Source organism: Balearica regulorum, chromosome 1 (assembly GCF_011004875.1).
Source record: "Balearica regulorum gibbericeps isolate bBalReg1 chromosome 1, bBalReg1.pri, whole genome shotgun sequence".
Classification (NCBI taxonomy): Eukaryota; Metazoa; Chordata; class Aves; order Gruiformes; family Gruidae; genus Balearica; species Balearica regulorum.
In genome coordinates, this window is record NC_046184.1 from 203,397,545 (window position 1) to 203,407,819 (window position 10,275).

Below are 10,275 nucleotides of genomic sequence, written 5' to 3' on the forward strand. Positions count from 1 at the left end.
TTTCTGTTCCTAGAATTGCTTTCAACCAGTTTTAAGTATTTCAAAGTTAAGCAAGCAGGCTAATCAAAGCTATCTCTCATAATTATGGAGACACAGAGAGGAGTTAGAGAAAGCAATCCCTCCCAGCCTGCAGTGGGTGCCTAGGGGTGGAAGTGCTCCTTCTCATGACTCACTGGAGAGGCAACCTGTTTGAGCATCTTATGTTAGATGCCTGATTATAGAAAGATAAACTTAGGTGCGATAGGTGCGATGAACCCTACCAGAAGATATTTATTGATGATTAAAGGCTCATCTTCCTCAACACAGGAACAGAGGGGTGCACTGGCATGTTGGGGAGACTCAGTCACCCCTGACCTGCCTCTGCTCCCCTCCAGATGTCCTGAGGGAGCCTCAGTCTATGGGCTGGGGGACACTCATCACCATGTGTCAACGGGAAAGGATCCCCATCACTTCACAGGCTGAGGGGTCACTGCCAGGGAAGCGGAGAACAGTATGCAGGGGAAGAGCATTTGGCAATTCTGTAAAAATTATTCTATCATGTTTGAAGGGGACTGTGGGAATGTGGAAGATTTATTATGGGGTGATTAGGGGAAACACCAAAGGCAGGGAAATGGAAGTATCAAGGTAGATTGGGGAATCACAGAATCACAGAACGGTAAGGTTTGGAAGGCACCTCTGGAAATCATCTAGTCCAACCACTCTGCTAGAGCAGGATCACCTACAGTAGGTTGCACAGGATCGCATCCAGGTGGGTTTTGAATATCTCCAGAGAAGGAGACTCCACAGCCTCTCTGGGCAGCCTGTTCCAGTGCTCGGTCACTCTCAAAGTGAAGAAGTTTTTCCTCATATTGAGACAGAACTTCCTGTGTTCCAGTTTGTGCCCATTGCCCCTTGTCCTGTCACTGGGCACCACTGAAAAGAGTCTAACCTCTTCCTCTAGACATTCACCCTTGAGATATTTATAAATATTCATGAGATCCTCCGTCAGTCTTCTCTCCTCCAGGCTAAACAGACCCAGCTCTCTCAGCCTTTCCTCATACAAGAGATGCTCCAGTCCCGTAATCGTCCTTGTAGCCCTCCACTAGACTCTTTGGTACTGAAAGCCAAAGTTCCCTGGCTTTCTTGAACTGCGGAGCCCAGAATTGGACAAAGAATTCCAGATATGGCCTCACCAGGGCAGAGTAGAAGGGGAGGAGAACCTCCCTCGACCTGCTGGCCACACTCTTCTTAATGCACCCCAGGATACCATTGGCCTTCTTGGCCACAAAAGCACATTGCTGGCTCATGAATAACTTGTCCACCAGGACTCCCAGGTCCTTCTCTGCAGAGCTGCTTCCCAGCAGGTCAACCCCTAACCTGTGCTGGTGCTTGGGGTTATTCCTCCCTAGGTGCAGCACCCTACACTTGCCCTTATTTAATTTCATATGGTTCCTCTCCACCCAACTCTCTAGCCTGTCCAGATCTCACTGAATGGCAGCACAGCCTTCTGGTGTGTCGGCCACTCCTCCCATCTTAGCATCATCAGTGAATTTGCTGAGGGTACACTCTGTCCCCTCGTCCAGGTCATTGATGAATATGGTGAATAAGACTGGACCCAGTACTGACCCCTGGGCCACACCTCTAGCTACCGGCCTCCAACTAGACTCTGCGCTGCTTATCACAATCCTCTGGGCTCTGTCATTCAGCCAGTTCTCAACCCACCCAACTGTCCACTTATCCAACTCAGACTTCCCAAGCTTGTTTATGAGGATGTTATGAGACACAGTGTCAAAAGCCTTGCTGAAGTCAAGGTAGACAACTTCCACTGCTCTCCTTTCATCCACCCAGCCAGTCATGTCATCATAGAAGGCTATCAGATTGGTCAGGCAAGATTTCCCCTTGGTGAATCCATGTTGACCACTCCTGATATAACCTTCTTTTCTTTCACATGCTTATTGATGACCCCCCAGAATGAGCTGTTCTATCACCTTTCCAGGGATGGAGGTGAGGCTGATTGGTCTGTAGTTTCCTGGGTCTTCCTTCTTGCCCCTTTTGATGAGGAGAGTGACATTGGCTTTCCTCCAGTCCTCAGGCACGTCTCCTGTTTTCCATGATCTTTCAAAGATGATGGAGAATGGCATAGCAATAACATCTGTCAGGTCCCTGAGCACTCGAGGTTGCATCCCATCAGGGCCCATGGATTTGTGGGTGTTGAGTTTGCCTAAATGATATCTAACCCGATCCTCCTCAACTACAGGAAGTTCTTCCTTTTGTGAGACTTTCTCTCCTACCTCCAGGGTCTGGGATTCCTGAGGAACAGCCTTAGCAGTAAAGACTGAAGTAAAGGAGGCATTCAATAAGCTGTCCTGGCTGTGTCCCCTCCCAGCTTCCTGGGTGCCCTCCACCTTATTGTTGGCAGGGCAGTATGAGAAGCTGAAAAGTCCTTGACTGCTTGGCAACAACTAGAAACACCAGTTTGTTATCAACATTATTCTCATCCTAAATCCAAAACATAGCACTATACCAGCTGCTAGAAAGAAAAGTAACTCAGTCACTGCAGAAACCAGGACATCTGTGAATCATAGAATCATAGAATGGTTTGGGTTGGAAGGGACCTCAAAGATCTTCTAGTTCCAATCCCCCTGCCATGGGCAGGGACACCCTCCACTAGACCATGTTGCCCAAAGCCCCATCCAGCCTGGCCTTGAACACTTCCAGGGATGGGGCATCCATACCTTCTCTGGGCAACCTGTTCCAGTGCCTCACCACCCTCACAGGGAAGAATTTCTTCCTAACATCTAATCTAAATCTACCCTCTTTCAGTTTAAAGCCATTACCCCTTGTCCTATCACTACACACCTTTGTAAACTGTCCCTCACCAGCTTTCTTGTAGGCTCCTTTAGGTACTGGAAGACTGCTTTAAGGTCTCCCCAAGAGCCTTCTCTTCTCCAGGCTGATCAACCCCAACTCTCTCAGCCTGTCTTCATAGGAGAGGTGCTCCAGCCCTCTGATCATCTTCATAGCCCTCCTCTGGACTCATTCCAACAGGTCCATGTCTTTCTTGTACTGGGGACCCCAGAGTTGGACGCAGTACTCCAGATGGTGTCTCATGAGAGTGAGTAGAGGGGGAAACACAGAATCACTGAGGTTGGTTGGACCTCTGGAAGTCATCTGGTCCAACCCGCCTGCTCAAGCAGGGCCACTTAGAGTGGGTTGCTGAGGCTCTAGGTGGGTTTTGAATATAATACTTCTGCACATATCCAATGCAGGAGACTCCGCCACCTCACTGGGCAACCTGTGTCAGTGGTCGGTCACCCTCATAATAAAAAAGAGTTTCCCGATGTTCAGAAGGAACTTCCTGTGTTTCAGTTTGTGCCTATTGTCTCTGGTCCTGTCAGGACAAGGCAATTGTATTGCATTGATACATATAATTGAATTACATTAATGCAATGACATATTTCAAGACTGTTTATGGAACTTTTTTCTGATGAAATTTTAAAACCCCTAGAGGCAGGACTACTCAAATGGGGCACTCCAGTGTGGATCTAGACACTGAGCAAATTTTATCTGAATTCTACCAAGGTCCAAAACATATTATGGTACTCTCAGTCTAGCAAGACAGATACTGCTGCCACACCCTGCTGTGGAGGTGGCAAACAAGAGTTTGCTGACCCAGCAGAACTACAGTCAAAATGATTAGTTTTATTACGGCACCTGCAGAAAAGGAAATGAGTAGCTCTGGTGTCTGATATTGCCACAGTCAGGGAAGCAGGTTCTTCTAACTAACATGAATGTTTCTATTGAATTTAGTAGACAATATTTCAGTGCTGTTTATTTGTTTCTTATCATTCACCCCATGCTGTTCTTGTTTTCTAATTCTGGTTTTCCTTCACATTCCTGGTATGGCTTTTTGAGTGGTCTCACAACTGCAAGACTTAATCAGTCCATGGTGTCACCTATAACACTAAAAGCCAAAAAAAGATCCATGAAAGGTTTGGCTCACACTTTATAGATTTTTAGTTCCTTAAGGAAGTTTCTGAGTTTTCTGTCACCTCTGAGTTTGAGCTGTTTTCTTCAGTTATCCCTTCTGCTGATCCTCCTCTACATTATCTGTGCCTGGCATAGCATTGACATTGTGGTTAACTGCACTAGATCATGTTATTTTAAATGGGTTAATCTCTTCTGGCTCTAATCTTTCCAACTTTTTTTTAAAAATATTCTTTTTCAGAGATGATTATAATTCTCAGTGCAAAACTGGCTTGTCCTAGACCTTTCATGATTGTTTCATAGTTTTCTGGCTCCTAAATACTTACCTGACTAGCTCTTCCTTGGTTTTGACAATTTATGATTAGTTGGGATTCTTTCCTTCCTTATGTCACTAATGGCGCACATAGATGATCATACTAATTGTTGAATATGAAGTCTTGGATCTCTAGCAGAAGTAGAGTTTAACCTTCTTTAGTAGTATCAGTCTTTATATATTTTAGCTTATTTTATTGTTGGATGTTGGTGCCTTTTTTTACTTTACAATTCTTATTTTGAAAATCTCTGGTACTACTGACAAGTCAGCCTCATCATTTGAGAGAAATCAAGCTTTTGAACTGAAGATCATTGACCTATGGTCAATATCCTGTACTCTTCTGAGATGCAGTTTTGGACCTTGAATCTGAGTTGGTATATTCATTGTCTGTGGTAGACTAAGTCCAAGCATTTCAGTTATGATTTTCTGTCTTCTAAACACACTAGATTTTTCCATGCTATAGCAAATTTCTAGCCTGTTTGCATGGAAAATTGGGTGAAGACAAAAGTCTCTTCACCAGGAACAGGCTTATCACCTGGATCTTTCTCCTCTAGAATTCAGATAACAAAAATGACCTTGTTTTTTTCAATGTTTTATTTACAAGGGTCTAGTTTATTGTGGTTTTCACTGTCTTGTCTTAGAGGACATTTTGCCTACATCTGAATGTATCTATTTGCAATTTTTTTTTGCCAAGGACTCCATAGTGTGTCCACCAGACACAGTCCTGGAGGTCTAACATGGAACGCCCAGGGAAAAAAAGTTTGGCTTAGGTGTTCTTTTTCTTAACATTTATTTGTTTGCTTGTTTTCACACATTCACTTTGCCTGGAAGGGATAAATGCCCTTTGATATTGTTCTTGGTGTGATTACATATGTATTATGATAATAGGTAGGGCTGTGGTAGTGAACTGAAAAGCTATTGTGTAATGATTTAGACACCCCAAAGTAAAAGACCCCGGAGAGTTTACCACCTAAGTAAAATAGACAAAGGTAACAGAAAAGAACAAAATTAAAACGAGTCCATTTAACTACTATTTGCAGGAAGTTGTTCATAGCGTAAAGTTGGCTTGGGTTTAAGGAAATGTGGGGGGAAAAAAAAACCTTTCTTGATGACAGAAGCTGCAGATTTGTGAGTTCAGAAGCACTGAAGGCAACTCAGAACTGCAAAGAGGCATGTCTCAGCTGCCATTGGTATTCCAGAGAAAATAGTTAAAAGCTGCCATGATGCAGGCTTTATTTCCAGATGATTCCCTGGCAGCCTCTGAACTGCTATCATCTGGCTGGTTTCCAACCAGCTCGTTCATGTTTGCTCCCTGCCAGCAATACAACTGCCCATGCAGGTTCACAAGCAGTAGCTGTCTCACAGAACATCATGGCATTGGTGTCACGCATCCAGCTGGAGGTCTGTGAGCCTATAGCAATTCAAGAATGTCCCAAATGGTCCAGAGCCCCGGGGCATATGCAGATTTATATCAGTGCAGAGACATTGATCTCTTCTTGCTGTCTCTTTCAGCTGTGTTTTACATCTGCACAGCTTGTGTGACAACCTCCAGGTTTAGAGGCAAAGGACTTCAAGCCAGTAAGGTTGGCTCTGCAAGGCATCCCCGGGCCTGTCTGCCTAGGACACAGCAGGGAGGGTCCTATCCCAGGCAACAGCTCCGCTGCAGGGCTGAAGAATTTGATTTGGTTTTCCTGTGTGTTCAGTAAACAGGTGCTTGGCATGGAAAGTGGCAGTCCTTCCCTTCTCCTTTTACTGAAATCATTGATGATGCCATGTCTGAGACTGTGGAAGTCACTGAGGTGTAACTCAGGCACTGCCCCAGTCTGTGACTTGTCACGTTGAATTTCTTTTGTACAATAGAATAATTAGGACTGATTCAGCACCTGACATCCTGAGCCCTATCGCAGTGGCCTTTGGACTAGAGTGTGGTTTGAACTATACCATTGTGCTCCTGACACTGCCTAGCATGGCACCCTCGTTCGTAAACAGAGTGACTGATCATTCTCTCGGAGCACAATCAACAGCATTTCTATAAAGGAAATGTTTAACATTGGGTGATGTTAAGCCATGAGCTTGTGCAAACTTTAAGACATCTGACTTGGAGGGTTGCTTTGGCTTTTTCATCTCGGTATGAAAATGTACCTAGCTTATTAAAATTCCTAATGAATTCTCTAACTTCATGCAAATATCTGGCAACCAGTGAAATATTGCTCCACAGTGACATGATTTATATCTTTGACACTTCAGTTTTTGCATGAAAAGTGACATTCTCCAAGGAAAATAGCTTGTTTCAGGATAACATGCTGGATTTGCAGAAAGATTTTTATTTTGTTGCTTCAAAATAGATTGGAAACACATGAAGAGATTAGGATATGCATAAGAGCACAGAATGGACATAAAAGTACTTCCCGTAAGAATGATGACTACTTCGTAGTGCCACCTGTTACTGAGAAAGCAATTGCAAACATCATTGTGACAGATTATAACAGTAAACAATTCTCAGAAATATGAAGTACCATTTTTAATTTTTGTAATATTAAAATTACAGAACTACTAATCAAAGTTCCCTTTTCTATAGTAATTCTGTAGAGAGAGACTTTGATTTAGGGAAATCCCACTATGATTCACACTGTGAATTTATATTTTCATTATTTAGTCAGGGGTGTGGGTGGAAGTCTCTCCTTAGGGAAAGAAGGATGAAAGCCATTAGAAAATTTTAAAATATTATCAGATATAACTAGGAGAAAAGGGAAATAGCCTGTAGAGTCAAATGCAAGCCCTAGGTAAGTGAGGTACAAAGCAAATGGAAATTACTGAGACAGAAAATTGTTTGAGGCTAGGAAACTCTTCTGGGAAAATATGTTTCCTCTTATGTTCTGCCTGAATGTCCTTTTCAGTCAATGCTGGAAAGAAGAAATGTGCTGGATAGACATCTGCAGTGCTTACATTCCTATGCAGACTTAATGAACAAGGAAAAGTGAGTAGAGTACCTATAAAAGGGACACTTGGATGTCTCTTGCCTCAACACGAACAATAAGGGTGCAGTTTTGCTGGGGAAAAAGTGTGCAAATAAAGCAAGATTATTGCTAATACAGGAAGACACAAGCCTGTACTGTCTGGGTGTACAATGGAAAAACCCTTGAAAACACTGGCCCTTTCTTAACAACAGTGTCAACCCCCTCTTCCTTACCTACTCAGTTTGGGTTTAGCAGTGACTTAGCCAGACCTGGTGGGGTGATTCAGGGCGACCCGAGTGAGGTACCGATGCTTGTGGTCCAGGCAAGAGCTGCCCCTGATGCAGGCCCAATGTATTATGAGTTATCCAAATCTGGTACCCTGATAGAAGTGAAGCTGCTGCAGGTCCATGCCTCTAGGTCCAGCTAACAGCGAGGACAAGCATGTATTCCCAGTAGGCACATGCACACACACATACAAACACATGCACAGAAGTACACACACACCAAGACACTATGGATCCCTCAGCAGCTGGGCTCAGACACCCCATCCATCCAGCAGCTGCCCTGGGATGTGCTGGTGTCCCCTGCTGCCTCATGCACACACATACACAAACAAGTCTCTCTGCCGACCCCAGATGCCACAGCCTCCCCACCTGCTGATTCGGGCTCCTGGTCCCTCAAGTAGCCAACCCACGGAACCCTGGTCTCTCCAGTATGAAGCCCTGGCTTATGGCCACTTTGACACTCAGTTGCCAACCACTTACCCTATTCATTGGCTCATCCAGCTGGATCTTTGTTAGTGCTTGCACACATACATACGTACCCAATTGGCATTGGCATTGGCCTCTCCAGTCACAGCACCACAGACATAGGGGCCTCCAGCCCTTGATCCCACCCCAGGGGCTCTCACTGAGACCCCCACTCACACCTCTGCACAGAGGACAGAGCCCCTGGCCCAGGAAAACGGCTAGAAAAGGGGTTTACTGAGAGGCCAGGACAGACTGTGCTGGTCAGGTGCAGGTAGAACACAACTGTCCCACAGGCAAAGTGAGGGACTGTATAGACACCAGTTGGCACTCAGTAAAAATTCTCAAGTATTGCGAGGGGTCTCACTTTCATTTTGGCATGTTCATGTCTCCTGTTGAGTTTTGAGTTTTTTGTCTGAAAGCAAGTGCTTGAAAAGGAGAAGGTGGCAATGTACTAGCTGCCACACCATGGGAAGAGCAGATGACTGAAACCTCTGCTTCCCTCACTGGAGGGAGATGTGCCAAAGGACACGCAGTAGGAAGCCAATGCAGACAGTGAAACGGGACATGACTTTGTAGCCCAACACTGTGGAAATTCCCAAGACAGAGGGAAGCCACTGCTTCTTCTTCCTCTTCCTGATGTTGTTTAAGGTTTTTCACTTGATGACTCTTTAAATATATAAACAGCTCCCACAGCTAGTGCTGGAGCCCAAGACTTTCTAGTCCTGCCACTGGTTGCCTTGAAAAGCAATTTATTTAAAGTTTCCTGGAAAACAACCAGATGTCCCCTCTCATCCTCTGCTTGACTCAATATCCTCTTGGTCACATTAAAATTTGGCCATAGACCCTTTGCAGACACATGCAAGTCAGCAGAACCTCTCTGTGCAAGCTGCAACGCAAAATTTCCTAACATTCCCGTCTCAGCCACCAGACGCATCTGATTAATCTGCATCTCTTCTTTGCCTGTATGTGTTTAAACATGCCTATGAATGCCTTCAGAAAATAAAAGAAAAAAAGGATAGAAGAAATAAGGAGTTAACTATTCCTTAGGGAAAAAAAAAATTAAGAAAGAAACAGAGCTATTGAATCAGGAACTATATAAACCAGCCTATAGAAACACATGAAGGAGAAATATTTACAGGAAAATAACACTAGTTTAGAAACAGAGTTAGAGAAATTAAGTAGCATTTCACAAATCCCACACACAATTCTTTTTATTCATGTCTGAAAATCAAGATGGATTAAGAATAAGCAACAATGAAGTTTCCTTGGACTATGAACCATGAGGCTGAATCTCTTTACACGTACAAAATCTGTACCATTTGAAGAATTATTGTCCTAGTCATTTCAAATACCAGCACTGGACTGTTGCTTCTGCTTTTGACATGTTATGTATTAGCTTTAGTCAATCACTCCAGACAAGTAATGTGACTCGCATTGGAAGGTATAAAGTAATTTGCTTTTCCCAGAAAGGATGTCTGCTTTCCTTTACCTAGCTACAATTATGGGGCACTACACTACAGTGAGTGTAGAATTATATACTACATATGTTATTTTTCCCTGACATTTGGGAAACTAAGTGAAGTACTTCCCAACACAATTAAAATTTTCATGCTGTATTGAGCTCCTTCAGTGCAAAAATTGCTTATATATCAGAAAAAAAAGATAATTGTACTTATCTGTATTTCTCCTTCTCACACTAACATTTACTGTTTCCCTTTTAAGGTTTCCAAGGAGTCTTTTTAACAAGGACAGCAACACCAGAACCATTCTGAAAGTTGTTCAGCCTGTACTTGACAACTTCCAGTTAGCAAACATGCAGCCACTTCAGACCATCTACTCTGGTGCTTAGCTGTCCTTGCAGTTAGAAACATTTTCCTCAATTTAGGGGTCTACACTGTACGTTCCCACATGTGTCCTGGGTATTTAAAGTCCTCTTATTGTTGATAGAGACCTAGCCAATACAGTCAATGAAATATAGAGGGCAAGTCTTCTCATCTTAAAGTCCATGTCATATGGTCAGTTGAATCACTCTCTAGAATTCATTGTCCAAAATGGGAGCTTAGTCACCTAAATAACTTATGGATATCTACACAAAAAAATACTTAAAGTTGATTCCACCTCATTACTCATTTGCGTGTACTTGAGACACCCACCTGGGACTGGCTGCCATGACACAGGAGCTATGGAGACCTACATCCTTCCAGGGCAGCTGGAGATCAGATGGGATTCCCTAGAGCATCTCAAATAGCACTAACGCTCAGCCAGATGAATCCCAAACCTCATGTCTAAA